A 13,163-nucleotide genomic window follows, 5' to 3' on the forward strand; every position below is an offset into this window, starting at 1 on the left:
ACTGAGATTGTCATCTCTTGTAAAAGTAGTTTTCAAACATCGCATGCACCTTGTGGGAGTCTTGAATAAAGATATAGTCTTCTTCACTTGTTTCTCTTCTGCACGACTCAGAACCCATGGACCTTTTGGTATACCAAACTTTTCATTGAATTTAAGTCGAGGCCACATCTCTGTTCGACCCATAACCTGCAGGTCATCTCTTTGGGCCTTTCTCTCTCTTTTTCTAGTGATGGTTTTCCATATGATCTCCCCCCATTCTTGAAGATGTGCATTGGGTCGAGGAAATGATTAATCAGCTGGTCACTCCAATACGGGAGTTCATGGAAAATAGAAAGTATTTTCATTCCAGGTGGCATCCAATCTCCCCTCTCCAGCCACATGTTTTTCCAATCGCATGCTTTCACTTGATGCATGTCATGTTTGCATATGTTTGGTCCATGTAGCTCATGTCTTTCAGGAAAAAATCTACCATGCTCCTCTTAAACTGTCTTGCTCAAATGCTCAGATTGGTGGAAGCCAAGTCGAGGACCACATTTCAGACATGTATGATTGCCCAAGTAACTCAAGCCTGAAAGATCACAAAATTAAAATATAGAAGCATTGGCAAAGCCAGGAATCACATGTGTGTGAGGGTTTTAGAGGCACTTACCTGAGCACTCACCGAAGCCTGGCTAATTGTGCATAGTCTACATGAGAATTCCTTGCACATGTACATTCCGTCGTCCAATTGGTTGGGACATATCAACCACATTGATTCCTGTCAACAAGATTTGGAGCTCTTCTATAAGTGGTGCCAGATAGACGTCCATGTTCTTTGCTTTGTACTTTCCTGGGACGATCAATGACAACAACAGATGGCCCTTCTTGATAGCGAGCCATGGTGGAAGATTATAATTAACCAGACAAATAGGCCACATGCTCCATGACGAACTCCATAATCCGAATGGGTTTACTCTGTCCATTGCCAGACCAAAGTGGATACATTGAGGCTCGTTCTTAAATGTAGGCCAAATTTCCTCTATGTGCTTCCATGCACGAGAGTCAGCAGGTACCCGCATCACATCATCTGTCGATCTAGCATTTGAGTGCCATGTCATTGTGTGTCGTCCCTGTACCTGTTAGATCCACAATTTTGGGACATTTTTCCAAATTTTCATACTCATTGCGAAAAAGTATACAATCATTAGGACATGCATGTATTTTGTGATAATCCAAGCACAAATTAGTAGGAAGATTTTTAGCAGCTGGACGAGTAGGGGGCATATGATTCCCTTCTTGCAAGATTTTCTCATTGAGCAACCTGTCATTACATGAACAAGCCAGCCCCTTGATCACATTATTGAACTGTAATTTGCACTTTATCATGCTTATGATACAATGTACTTACCTGCAAAGCTCTGTCACCACTATAAGATTGAGGAGTTGTCTATAACCACTAGCATTGCCATAGAAAAACAAAGAAAAGAGGAGAGAGAAAAATTTACGGGGGCGACAATAACCGCGGCTATGGATGCGGTAGTGTTTTCTCAGCAATAAGCACGGTAATAGACGCGGTAATATACCCGTTGCTATTACCGCGCTAGTTGTCGCGTTTATTACCGTGCTTATTGCCGCTACACGCTAATTCAAAAATAAAGGTGCTCATTTGGGCCACCCGATTTTGGGTGGCCCAAATGAGCACCTTTATTTTTTATCTACATAAAACAATGAAACATCAATTGTTTTTTGGAAGAGTATAAAAAAGATCAAAGAATTGAATTTGAATTTACTTTAGCTTGACAATTTAAAATGCAGAAGATCAACTATTTAAAAAAGTTACAATAAAATGTAAATAGTTGTATATACATTGTGCCATATTGGGACTTTACAAATGTTTGGACAAATTTTTTTTCTATCTAATCCTCCTCTATCTCGTCGTCGTCTAGAGGTACGTATGTTGGATCAATTTGACTCTACATAAACCCAAACCAAATAAAAAAGTTATCAACAGCTCAAAACAATTGATACAAAATTACTTGTTTAAACTTACCGCTTGTAGTGGTCCAACCGCCGTGTCACATTGCTCGCGAGGGATGTGGTTGTTTTTGAACAACCATCGCCAAGTATCAAATTTTGTATGTCACTCTCAATACTTGACCATTTCTCTGGTTGGTCGAGAAAGAGTGCTATTTTCCTAAGTTAGTAATAATAATACCAAATCATCAACTACGATATTTATAATCACCGATCGATGTTATAATTCAATTAATCTTACATATTTATCCTTCCAAGCTTCCTTGCCTCTTGAGCCATAGTGCATGGGAGTTTGTCTTGCGCGAGCCTCGCGTTGTTGCCTGTATGATTAGCCCTTCGCAGCTTGATCGCTCTTCTCTTGAATTTCCCACTCCCACTCCGCGTCTATCATGTTGCCACCACGGTAACTCCTATCTGGATCTCTAACTTGGTTGGTTGTTGCACGTTGCACACTGGACTGCTTGGTTTTAGAAATGTCTTTATGTAGCCCTCCAACCATTGTTGTGAAAAACGTGGATCGGGGGCGTTTGGAAATCTAGCTAACAGAGCATCCTCAATGTACTGTGTATGATCGAGCAGTTGGTCTCTAAACTTTATAAAACAGTTCTTATCCCTGCCCTGTGTTGTGCCAAAGTCCACCTCCCCGCCATATTTAACCTTGTAGTAGCACCCATGTGTGTTAGGCACGAGTGCGTCAGTATCCTTGTCCTCTTTGCAAGTGCGGCATGCTTTGAAACTGGGGACTCCGTTCCCCCGTCACTACCAAAATATGCGAAACCACAAGATCCGTCGCCGCTTCGTCTCTCACAGTGCTCACTGCCCTGAGACGAGCGTCGATGCGTGCTGCTAGAGAAAGTCCGTCGACGATGTTCTGACGAAGCAAGAGTGGAATGGAGTGGCGTAGGACTCTGTGATGCCATGGGATTGATTGTAACATTACAATTCTAATGTAATGCAATAAGTAACTCCATTTCTCTCACTGAGTCTCTCTCTCTCTCTCTCTCTCTCTCTCTCTCTCTCTCTATCTATCTATCTAATCTCTCTCTTACCCTGTCTATCTCCCTCTCTATCTCTATCTCTCTCTATTCCTATCTCTCTTTCTCTCTTTCTCTCTATCTGTCCCTCTCTCTCTCTCTCTCTATCTCTCCCTCTTTCTCTCTCTCTTTCCCTCTTTCTCTCTATCCCTCTTTCTCTCCCTCTTTATCTCTCTCTTCAATCTACCCTCTCTCTCTCTCTCTCTCTCTCTCTCTCTCTCTCTCTCTCTCTCTCTCTCTCAGTGCAGCCATTTTTTGACCTAGTAGACAGCAGTCCACTCTTTTGATCATAACTTCTTCATCCGAACTCCGATTTGGGTGATCTATAGCTTCAATCGAAGAGCACAAAGTCCTCTACGCATTGATGTAAAGACAGAAATTTTCAGAGTTATGGAAGGCGTTTCTGTAGCAGCATTTCCGAAGTGGACAGGTTCAACAAAATTGATTCTCATCTCCTATTTTACATACAATGTCTTCCGGCACTCGCAAGGGTTCTTCTTCTTCAACAAGGTCCACAACCATTGTGGAAAATGATCCAAAATCTCCTAAGTGTGGAGATAGCAACACAACCACCCAACCAACGACATCGGAAACCATGATCATGGCGTACTTGGTATCATTGCAAGAGACCGTAAACAAACAAGGCGAAGACTTACGAGCACTTGCAATGGAGAATGGCACACTAAGGGTACTTGTGGTTGAGAATGAGAATCTCAAGAGGACACTTGAGATGCAAACAACATGTTTGATGCAACTTGAAGAGGAAGTCAACGAATGTAAACGCTCTCTTGTGGACTTGAATGCTTTGAAGGAGCGGATGAGCAAAGTAGAGCATGACCATGTATTGAAAGAGGAGAAATTTGACACTATGAGCCGGGATGTATGCGACATGAAAAATGTATGCACAAACAAGTCTTGGGCTGATGTATGTGGTGGCAATGTGGTTTCTAATTCCTCACTCATGCAAGCTATGGTTCAAACAAAGAATGTTGAGAATGTGGATGTGGAGGAGTTGAAGGAACGGGAGCGACGTTCCAAGAACATTGTTATTCGTGGAATTCCCGAAGAGAAGTTAGAGACACCTCCTTCTCTTGCCATTGTTATTGAAGATTTCTTCAAAACCCACTTTGGCATGTCCGGAGTTATGGTCTATGGAGCACACAGAGTGGGGAAGCAAGGAGCTTCTCGCTCGGGAGAACGGCCAATTGTATGCACCATGCCAGATGAGACCAAGCGAAAGATTATCCTTGATAATAGTTGGATCTATTTGAGGGATACAAAATGTTTTGTATGTGAAGATCGCACTATTAAGCAACAAAATATGCGTCGCAAGGCATATGAGGAAAAGAATAATAAAAACAAGGAGATCTCTCATGAAGAAAATGTGCCGAAGGAGGAGGCAAGTCTCTCAAGCAAATAGGGATGCGTGACCTATGAGACCGAGTTACAATTGAAAATATGCTTTTGGAATTGTAATGGATACCCATGGAATGCGGGGGTTGGCATTGATGAACTAACAAGAAAAGCCGATGTTGTAATTCTTGTTGAAACTTGGGAGCATGATACACAAAGGATTAACGGCTTGGAGGATTACAATGTACATTCATTGATGTGGTCAAAGAATCTCAAGCAACGAAGAGGACAAGGAGGGTTAGCATATATGGTTAAGAAAGGATTGGAAGAGTTTGTATCAATTGTGAAAGATGACAAGTACAAACGTTATGTATGGCTGAAAATTATGACACCAAAAAGAGCACCCATTTTTGTAGCCGGTTGCTACATTCCTCATCATGATTCTCCCTTTTATGCTTGCATGGATAGAGATCAACCATTTGCTGATTTGGAAGAGGACATTGCTTATTTCAAAGGTGAAGGTGATGTTATTGTATTTGGGGATATGAATGCTCGCACAAAAACATTGCAACATGATACTCAACAATTTGATATGCCATACATTTCAAGGGAGTTGGAGGAAGTTCACTTGTATGATCGTACTTCAATGGATGAGAAAGAGCCGGATCACTATGGAAAGTTACTTTTACACATGTGTAATAGCACGGCTATGCTCATTGCCAATGGTGTATCTTTGTGGAGTGGAACCAATGGATTTACATGTAGAAGACATAATGGGGATAGTGTGATTGACTATATGCTACTCTCTGAAGCCATCATGTATCGCATAAAGAGTTTTATGTTTGGTCAATGGACCCCGGAATCCGACCATCGCACCTTATGTATTGACCTTTCATGTGGAGAAGCAACTAAGCATGATAATCTCAGGCAAAGGAAAGAGAAGCTATCACTATGTATGGATTTCAAACGGGCACCAATGTACATTGAAATGGTTGAGAAAAAATTATGGATGACAAAGCTTCAATGTGATGCACCATTGGAAACTAAATGGGAAGCTTTCAAGAAAGCTATTTGTTCTTGTGCGGAAGAATGCTTTGCCATAAAGCATCTCCATGGTATCAACAAAGATAGATCACGCAAAAGGTGGTTTGATAAAGAATGTCAAGATGCTCGAAAGTCCTTGATAAAGCTTGATGCAACTATGGACAAAGACAACTATCAAAGTCATTTGCATACATACAAGGCATTGATTCAAAAGAAGAGAAGAAGATGGGAAGTAAAGCAACAAGAATTTCAAGTCCAAGAAAAGGCACATGCATGTGGAAGATTTTGGAGAAACTTGAGAGGCAAGCGGGTTGAGAATTTTGGTAACTTGAGTCTAGTGGATATGTACACACATTGTAGGCAATTATATGAGCAAGAAAATACTGAAAAAATGCCATTTTATGGTTCACTCCCATGTATTCCGTCTTTTTTTACTATTGAGGATGTATGCGGTGGGCTTGAAAAGTTGGCCACTCGCAAAGCTGGAGATCTTCAAGGTATCAAGCTGGAGATGATCAAATGGACGGGAGATTTTACCCATGAGTGGATGTGTGATATGTTCAACCATGCACTTCAACATGGTATGCCTTATGATTGGAGTACTAATTGGGTTAAGCCTTTGCATAAAGGAGGGGATGTAAAGAATGTAAGTAACTACCGGACTATAATGATTGGGTCTCTTATGGCAAAGTTGTTTGGGTGCATAATGGAGATGAAATTGAGTGATTGGGCTGAAGAGAATGACAAGCGTGCAAAGGGACAAGCGGGTTTTCGTCGATGCCATAGCACCATTGATCATCTTGTCACTCTTCATGTTCTCATGGAGGAAAGTCGGTTGAAAGGCAAGCAATTGTATTGTTGTTTTGTGGACTTTAAGAAAGCCTTTGATATGATTCCACGTAACAATTTGTGGAGAAGGAAGGAAGAACTCCAAGTGCCAAGTGAGTTTATGCTTGCGGTTTCTCGAATCTATGAGAAGGTGATTTGTCAATTGCTCATGGGAAGAGAAATTTCAGAAATTTTTGTAAGCACTATTGGGGTTAAACAAGGATGTCCATTGTCACCAACTCTCTTTGGTCTATGCATCGATCAATTGGAACAAATGGTACTTGACTTTATGCAAGAAGAAGGCATTGAAGAGGTCACTATTTGCAATGCGGTAATCATGCTTTTGTTGTATGCGGATGATGTAGTGCTTCTAGCACACACTTTAGAAGATGCACAAAAGCTTATGGTTGTCCTTGAGAACTTTTGCTTGCATAGTGGGCTGATTGTAAATGAATCCAAAACAAAGGTTATGCTTGTGAAAATCAACCATAAGGAGAAGCCATGCATTGTGTACAACAACGAGACACTTGAAGTTGTTGAGAGCTTTAAGTATCTTGGCCTTGAGGTTCCATCCAATCACAAGTGGCATGAATGTGCTATGCATCGTTTGGAAGCGGGAAAGAGAGCATATTATGCATTTGAGAACATGTGTAATGCGGGAAACATCAAGTGTTGGGTTCTCAAGAAGTATCTTTTTGATGCATTGGTGACACCGGTTCTTCTTTATGGAGTTGAAGTGTGGGGCGGGAGCATCTCAAAGTCTACTTGGAAAGAGTTTGAGAATGTCCAAAAGCGTTTTCTTACAAACTTTCTCCAAGTTAAGACACAAACACCATATATGCTCCTACTTCTTGAGTCGGGATCTCTTCCAATTGAGGTTATGGGCATGGAAAGGGTTGTGGAGTACATGATAAAGATGCGTCAAAACCCCTCACATCGACTTCCTACAATTGCATGGGAAGCAAGCAAAAAAGTTCAAAAGACGCATAAAAGCAAGATCTTGAGCACGGGATGGATGCAAGACATAAAGAAGTGGTTTGGGAGATGGGATGCATTACACTTGCTACATGATGCTTCAATTGACTCTCAAGTGAATGAAGCTTTTCTACAACGCCAATGTATTACGGCTTGGGAGAAATCCGGTGGGTCACGCTTCATACATTACACCACCTATATTGCCCCCAACTACAAAACCATGTTCTTCGCTGAGAGAGGAAACCATACTCACACTTACATGCTTGAGCCTATTCCCTTGTCCGCGATACGCACTATCGCAGCAATTCGGCTTAGCTCCCATTTCCTTCGATGCGAGATAGGGCGTTGGGGCAATGGAGAAGAGTCAAATCGATTGTGCACATTATGCTCACTGCAAGTTCGAGAGTCTGAGTACCACACACTACTAGAGTGCTCAGCTTTTGATCACATCCGAACTTGCTTCTCTCACATTTTCAGCCATAACTTAGACCTACACACTTTCCTCTCCAAGCCAAAGTGTGGGCTCTCCATTGCGACTCTCATCACTACAATTTTGGAGCATTGAGAGTCACTCATCAGCCATACACATACTACATCACATGTAACTTTGGTCCCATAGGTCATATTTGACCTCCGAGGACGATAATAAAATCTCTCTCTCTCTCTCTCTCTCTCTCTCTCTCTCTCCCTCCTTCTCTCTTTCTTTCTCTATATCTCTTCCTCTCTATATCTCCCTCTTTCTCTCTCTCTCTCTCTCTCTCTCTCTCTCTCTCTCTCTCTATCTATCCCCCCCCCCCCCCTCTCTCTCTCTATCCCCCCCCCCTCTCTCTCTCTCTCTTTCCATTTCTCTTTCTCTCTCTCTCTCTCTCTCTCTCTCTCTCTCTCTCTCTCTCTATCTATCCCTCATCGTCTCTATTTCTATCTATCCCTATCTCTCTCTCATACACACTCTTTCTCCCTCCCCCCCCCTCTCTCTCTCTCTCTCTCTCTCTCTCTCTCTCTCTCTCTCTCTCTCTCTCTCTCTCTCTCTCTCTCTCTCTCTCGCTCTTTCCCTCTTTCTCTCTATCTCTCCCTCTATCCATCTTTCTCTTTCTATCCCTCTTTCTCTCTATCTCTCCCTCTATCCATCTTTCTCTTTCTATCCCTCTATCCCTCTTTCTCTCCCTCTATCCATCTCTCTCTCTCTCTCTCTCTCTCTCTCTCTCTCTCTCTCTCTCTCTCTCTCTCTCTCTCTCTCTATTTGGTATCAACAGGATTTGATCTACCACATCCTACCTCTCGCTTGGTCTAACACTAGCTTAACCTCTGAACTGATTCATTATATGTTACATCTGGAGAATGGTGGCCGTATCTCTTCATCTCTCTCTATATATCTCTCTTTCCTTCTCTTTTTTAAAATTTTATAAACCGTGCTTTTAAAACTACCAGGTAATGACCCTTTTTTTATATTTTATAAAACTGTGCTTTCCTCTCCCTCTTTCGAAGTTTGGGAATAACTATACTATCCTCACGAGGATTTAGGTCATGTAAGTATTTGTATTCTACCATGTGGTAACTCTTTACCATGGGAAGATGGTTTGGCCATAAGGTGTAGGAAGCCCATAATTTTTGGGCGCCAGCTATATTTGGGTCGTACACTATTGGGGAAAGGTCACTAAGCATCACTTGAAGGCACAACGCAGCGTGACAGGAAATCAGAGCTTCTTTGCGGGATGTTGCAGACACCGCTGGCTATCTTTGGGGTGCATGCAACTAGCACCTCCCCTGCGCGGGTGGGTGGACATTCGACTGCAATGCCAGACTCCATGTGCTCGTGAGCGAGCTCCACGACCGGAGGCGGGAGACTACAAGGCTTGACACTACCTTATAAAGGTGAGCAATAACGCTCACTTAGCTGCCATTGAGCAAAGGATATTCTGTTCTTTCATGTTTTTGCATACATTGAGTCGGTCAGGGTGTGATAGGTTTCACCTTGCCTTTTTCAATATTGTTGCACACACTATACCGTGGGTGAGAGGATTCATCTCTGCAAGTCTTTTGGTGATGGCTCCCAACAAAAAATCACTGGTTGAATCTACAGAGGTACCTTGTGTGATTTTAATACTAAATGTCACTTTGGGTATGGTTTGCTTTGATATAACGGACTGAAATAATGGTTTTTCTACTGGGTATTTGTAATATGACTAAATTTTGAAGTTCTTAAAGTCGAAAATAATGTAGTAGGCCATATCTTTCGTTTAGCACGATTTGAAAAGTTGTTGAATAGTCTATTAGATAGAGCTTATATGAATGAGTTTAAGATATTAAGAGAGAAAATATACTCTCTTCTTTTTAAATAATACACCAAAGACATACTTTGATAAAGATTAATGAACAACAGGTAGTTTGTTTATGAACAGTATAATAAAAACGTAGTTAATATTGAGATTTTTATTAATATCAATGTTTTATATTTATGTGTTTTAGCTTAAAATGCATGGGTAGGTTTAAAATAAGTTGAAAAAGTAGTGGAGATCTAAAAATAGAGTCTTTGAAAGTCACGACCTAAAAGTTACGTTTTTAGTCAAAGAAGAACGTTTTTGGCAATTCTGTCCGCGATGCTTTGTAGACCAGACCTATTCCCGTCGTTCCCGACCTATTCCCGCGATTGCTCTGTTATGAGTTTGTTTGTAAAAGTTATGACAGAAATAGGTTGTCAACAGCAACAAGACAACCTACAAGCAACAACAGTTTAGCGTACAAACAAACATACACAGGTAATAACTCTTTTGTTTGATCCAATCAAGAAGTGATTATACTCTTTTATGATAATGTTTTCTAATTTGATTATCATGTTGAATTGGTTGCATGCACGAGTATGTTCTTTTGGCTATTTTGTAGAAGTTGCAGAAATCAATGTGTGAAACAGGATCTATTCGAGGTGTCATAATATTGGGATTGTGATCGTATTACAACTCGGATTATGATCGTTGTTGCTATCCAGAGATTTTGAGAGTGAGATTGTGATTGAGAGTGTGATTGAGATTGAGAGTGAGAGTGTGATTGAGATTGAGATTGTGCACAACATTGAGATTGAGAGTGAGAGTGAGAGTGTGATTGAGATAGCTTGGGGGTGATTGGGAGGTTATGAAATGAGCTATGCTCTTCTTGTAATGATTACTTTGTATCCATACAGATTCTTTATTTCTATCTGTTTACTCTGCATACTCTGTATATTCTTTGTTCATTATCAATGTATTTCGCTCTCCCGTGTTGCGTCACAAGTGGTATCAGAGTTGTTTCAATCATGCGGTAGCGATGGAATCATATCAGCAGTGAGGAGATTATTCGATTGCTCAATGAAGATCTTAACAGATATGAGAAAGCGGATAAAGGAAAGAGAATAGGTGGTGCATGAAGACAAATTGGAGGAGAAGATGGAAGTTAAACATGGAAACGGTTCATCGCCGTCTCCAAGAGATGAAGGATCAAAGAAGAAGAAACAAAAGAGGAGCGATGATCAAGACGATGACGATGCGAGGGAAGTTGTGAGATCAATCAAGTTTCAAGAAGAGTAAGGCCATCAGACTTTCAAATGCCCGAACAAAGCCATTGACAAGGAAATATGTACGAAGATGGTTGAATTGGAGACTATTGACGATACGGATGGTAAAGGTAAGTCATCTAACCCTTCTTTATGATGCTTTATGTCTTTGATGCATTATTTGAAAGTTTCTATGATCAAAGTCATGCATAAAATTTAAGATTTAAAATTGAATTTCTTAATTGATTCGAGTAGTACACATTGATTCTTGTCCTCTAATCTGGCTGAGAATTTAAACCTGAAATTAAACTGAGAAATCAAGAGAGATAGTTGAGAAGAATTTTTTCTTACTTAAGGATTATTTGTATTATCATGATTGTTTATGTGTGTTTCTTTTGAAACATCAAATTTTATGAGAATGCCAACGAAATATATTTATTTAGATATTCTTATTCTAAAGAAAAGATGTGAAGGCAGCACTAGAAACCAATTTGATTGTAGAGTTAGACAACTTAGAAGTAGAATTCTTCTTATCATGGAAAAGATTCCTCTTAGATTGAATTTGATGTTTTGTATGTTAAAAACCCCTCTTTTCAACTCTGAGGACAGAGTTAATTTTGATAAGGGGAGAATGTAATAAGACTAAATTTTGAAGTTCTTAAAGTCGAAAAGAATGTAGTAGGCCATATCTTTCGTTTAGCACGATTTGAAAAATTGTTGAATAGTCTATTAGATAGAGCTTATATGAATGAGTTTAAGATATTAAGAGAAAAAATATACTCTCTTCTTTTTAAATAATACACCAAAGACATACTTTGATATAGATTAATGAACAACAGGTAGTCTGTTTATGAACAGTATAATAAAAACGTAGTTAATATTGAGATTTTTATTAATTTCAATGTTTTATATTTACGTGTTTTAGCTTAACATGCATGGGTAGTTTTAAAATAAGTTGAAAAAGTAGTGGAGATCCAAAAATAGAGTTTTTGAAAGCCGTGACCTAAAAGTTTCGTTTTCGAACAAACCTATTCCCGTCGTTTTGAGTACCTAGATTGCTCTGTTCTGAGTTCGTTTGTAAAAGTTATGACATAAATAGGTTGTCAGCAGCAGCAAGAAAACCTACAAGCAACAATAGGTTAGCTTACAAACAAACATAAACATGTAATAACTCTTTTGTTTGATCCAATCAAGAAGTGATTATACTCTTTTATGATGAATCAAAATTATGTTTTCTAATTTGATTATCATGTTGAATTGGTTGCACGAGTATATTCTTTTGACTATTTTGTAGAAGTTGCAGAAAACGATGTGTGAAACAGGATCTATTCGAGGTGTCATGATATTGGGATTGTGATCGTGTTACAACTCGGATTATGATCGTTGTTGCTATCTAGAGATTTTGAGAGTGCGATTGTGATTAAGAGTGTGATTGAGATTGAGAGTGAGAGTGTGATTGAGATTGAGATTGTGCACAACATTGAGATTGAGAGTGAGAGTGAGAGTTTGATTGAGATAGCTCGGGGGTGGTCGGGAGGTTATGAAACGAGCTATGCTCTTCTTGTAATGATTACTTTCTATCCATACAGACTCTTTATTTCCATCTTTTTACTCTGCATACTCTGTATATTCTTTGTTCATTATCAATGTATTTCGCTCTGTCGTGTCGCGTCATAGTATTTCACTGCTGTTGATTACACCATTTTTGGTTTGAACTATGCAAAATAATTTATATGCTCTTGCAATTTCTAATGGGGAACTTAGAAGCTTTTGGCAATATCTGGTAATGATAAGTCTACTCAGTGGTTTTGGACTAATGCACAGATCATTGTATCCACTATAGAGTAATGTTTGAGACAAAGAGTAGTCACGGGCTGTTGGAATGCTCTTCTATCTGAGATTGAGGAGTCGGGCTTGACTTACCTTGACTCTTGCCAATATCTGGTAGTGGGGTGTCTAAGCAATGGTTGGACTAAGGTTGATTGTTCGACTGTGTGATGATCCTTGCCGATGTTTTGATATATGAGAGGGGGAGATATCCTATGCTGGTCTAGACTGGGTTTTTTTTGACCGACTGGTTTGCTATACATTCACTACTGACCAACTTTTTGGGATTGATATACCTTGACTCTTGGCACTATATGGTGGTCTTAGGCTGTTAGACTGCTCTTCTCTCTCAGTTTGAGGAATTGGGCTTTGTATACCTTAACTCTTAGCAATATCCGGTAATGTTGTGTGTAATCAGGGTTTGGACTGAGATTAACTGTTTGACTTTGTGAGGATCTTGCCAATGATTGATACATATAAAGGTAAGCTATATTATGCTGGTCTTGACTGGTTTTTTGTAAGATCTAGGGAAACTAGAGTAGAGATCCTCCTCCCAACCTCCCATT

Source organism: Adiantum capillus-veneris, chromosome 27 (assembly GCF_014529385.1).
Source record: "Adiantum capillus-veneris isolate H3 chromosome 27, ASM1452938v2, whole genome shotgun sequence".
Lineage (NCBI taxonomy): Eukaryota > Viridiplantae > Streptophyta > Polypodiopsida > Polypodiales > Pteridaceae > Adiantum > Adiantum capillus-veneris.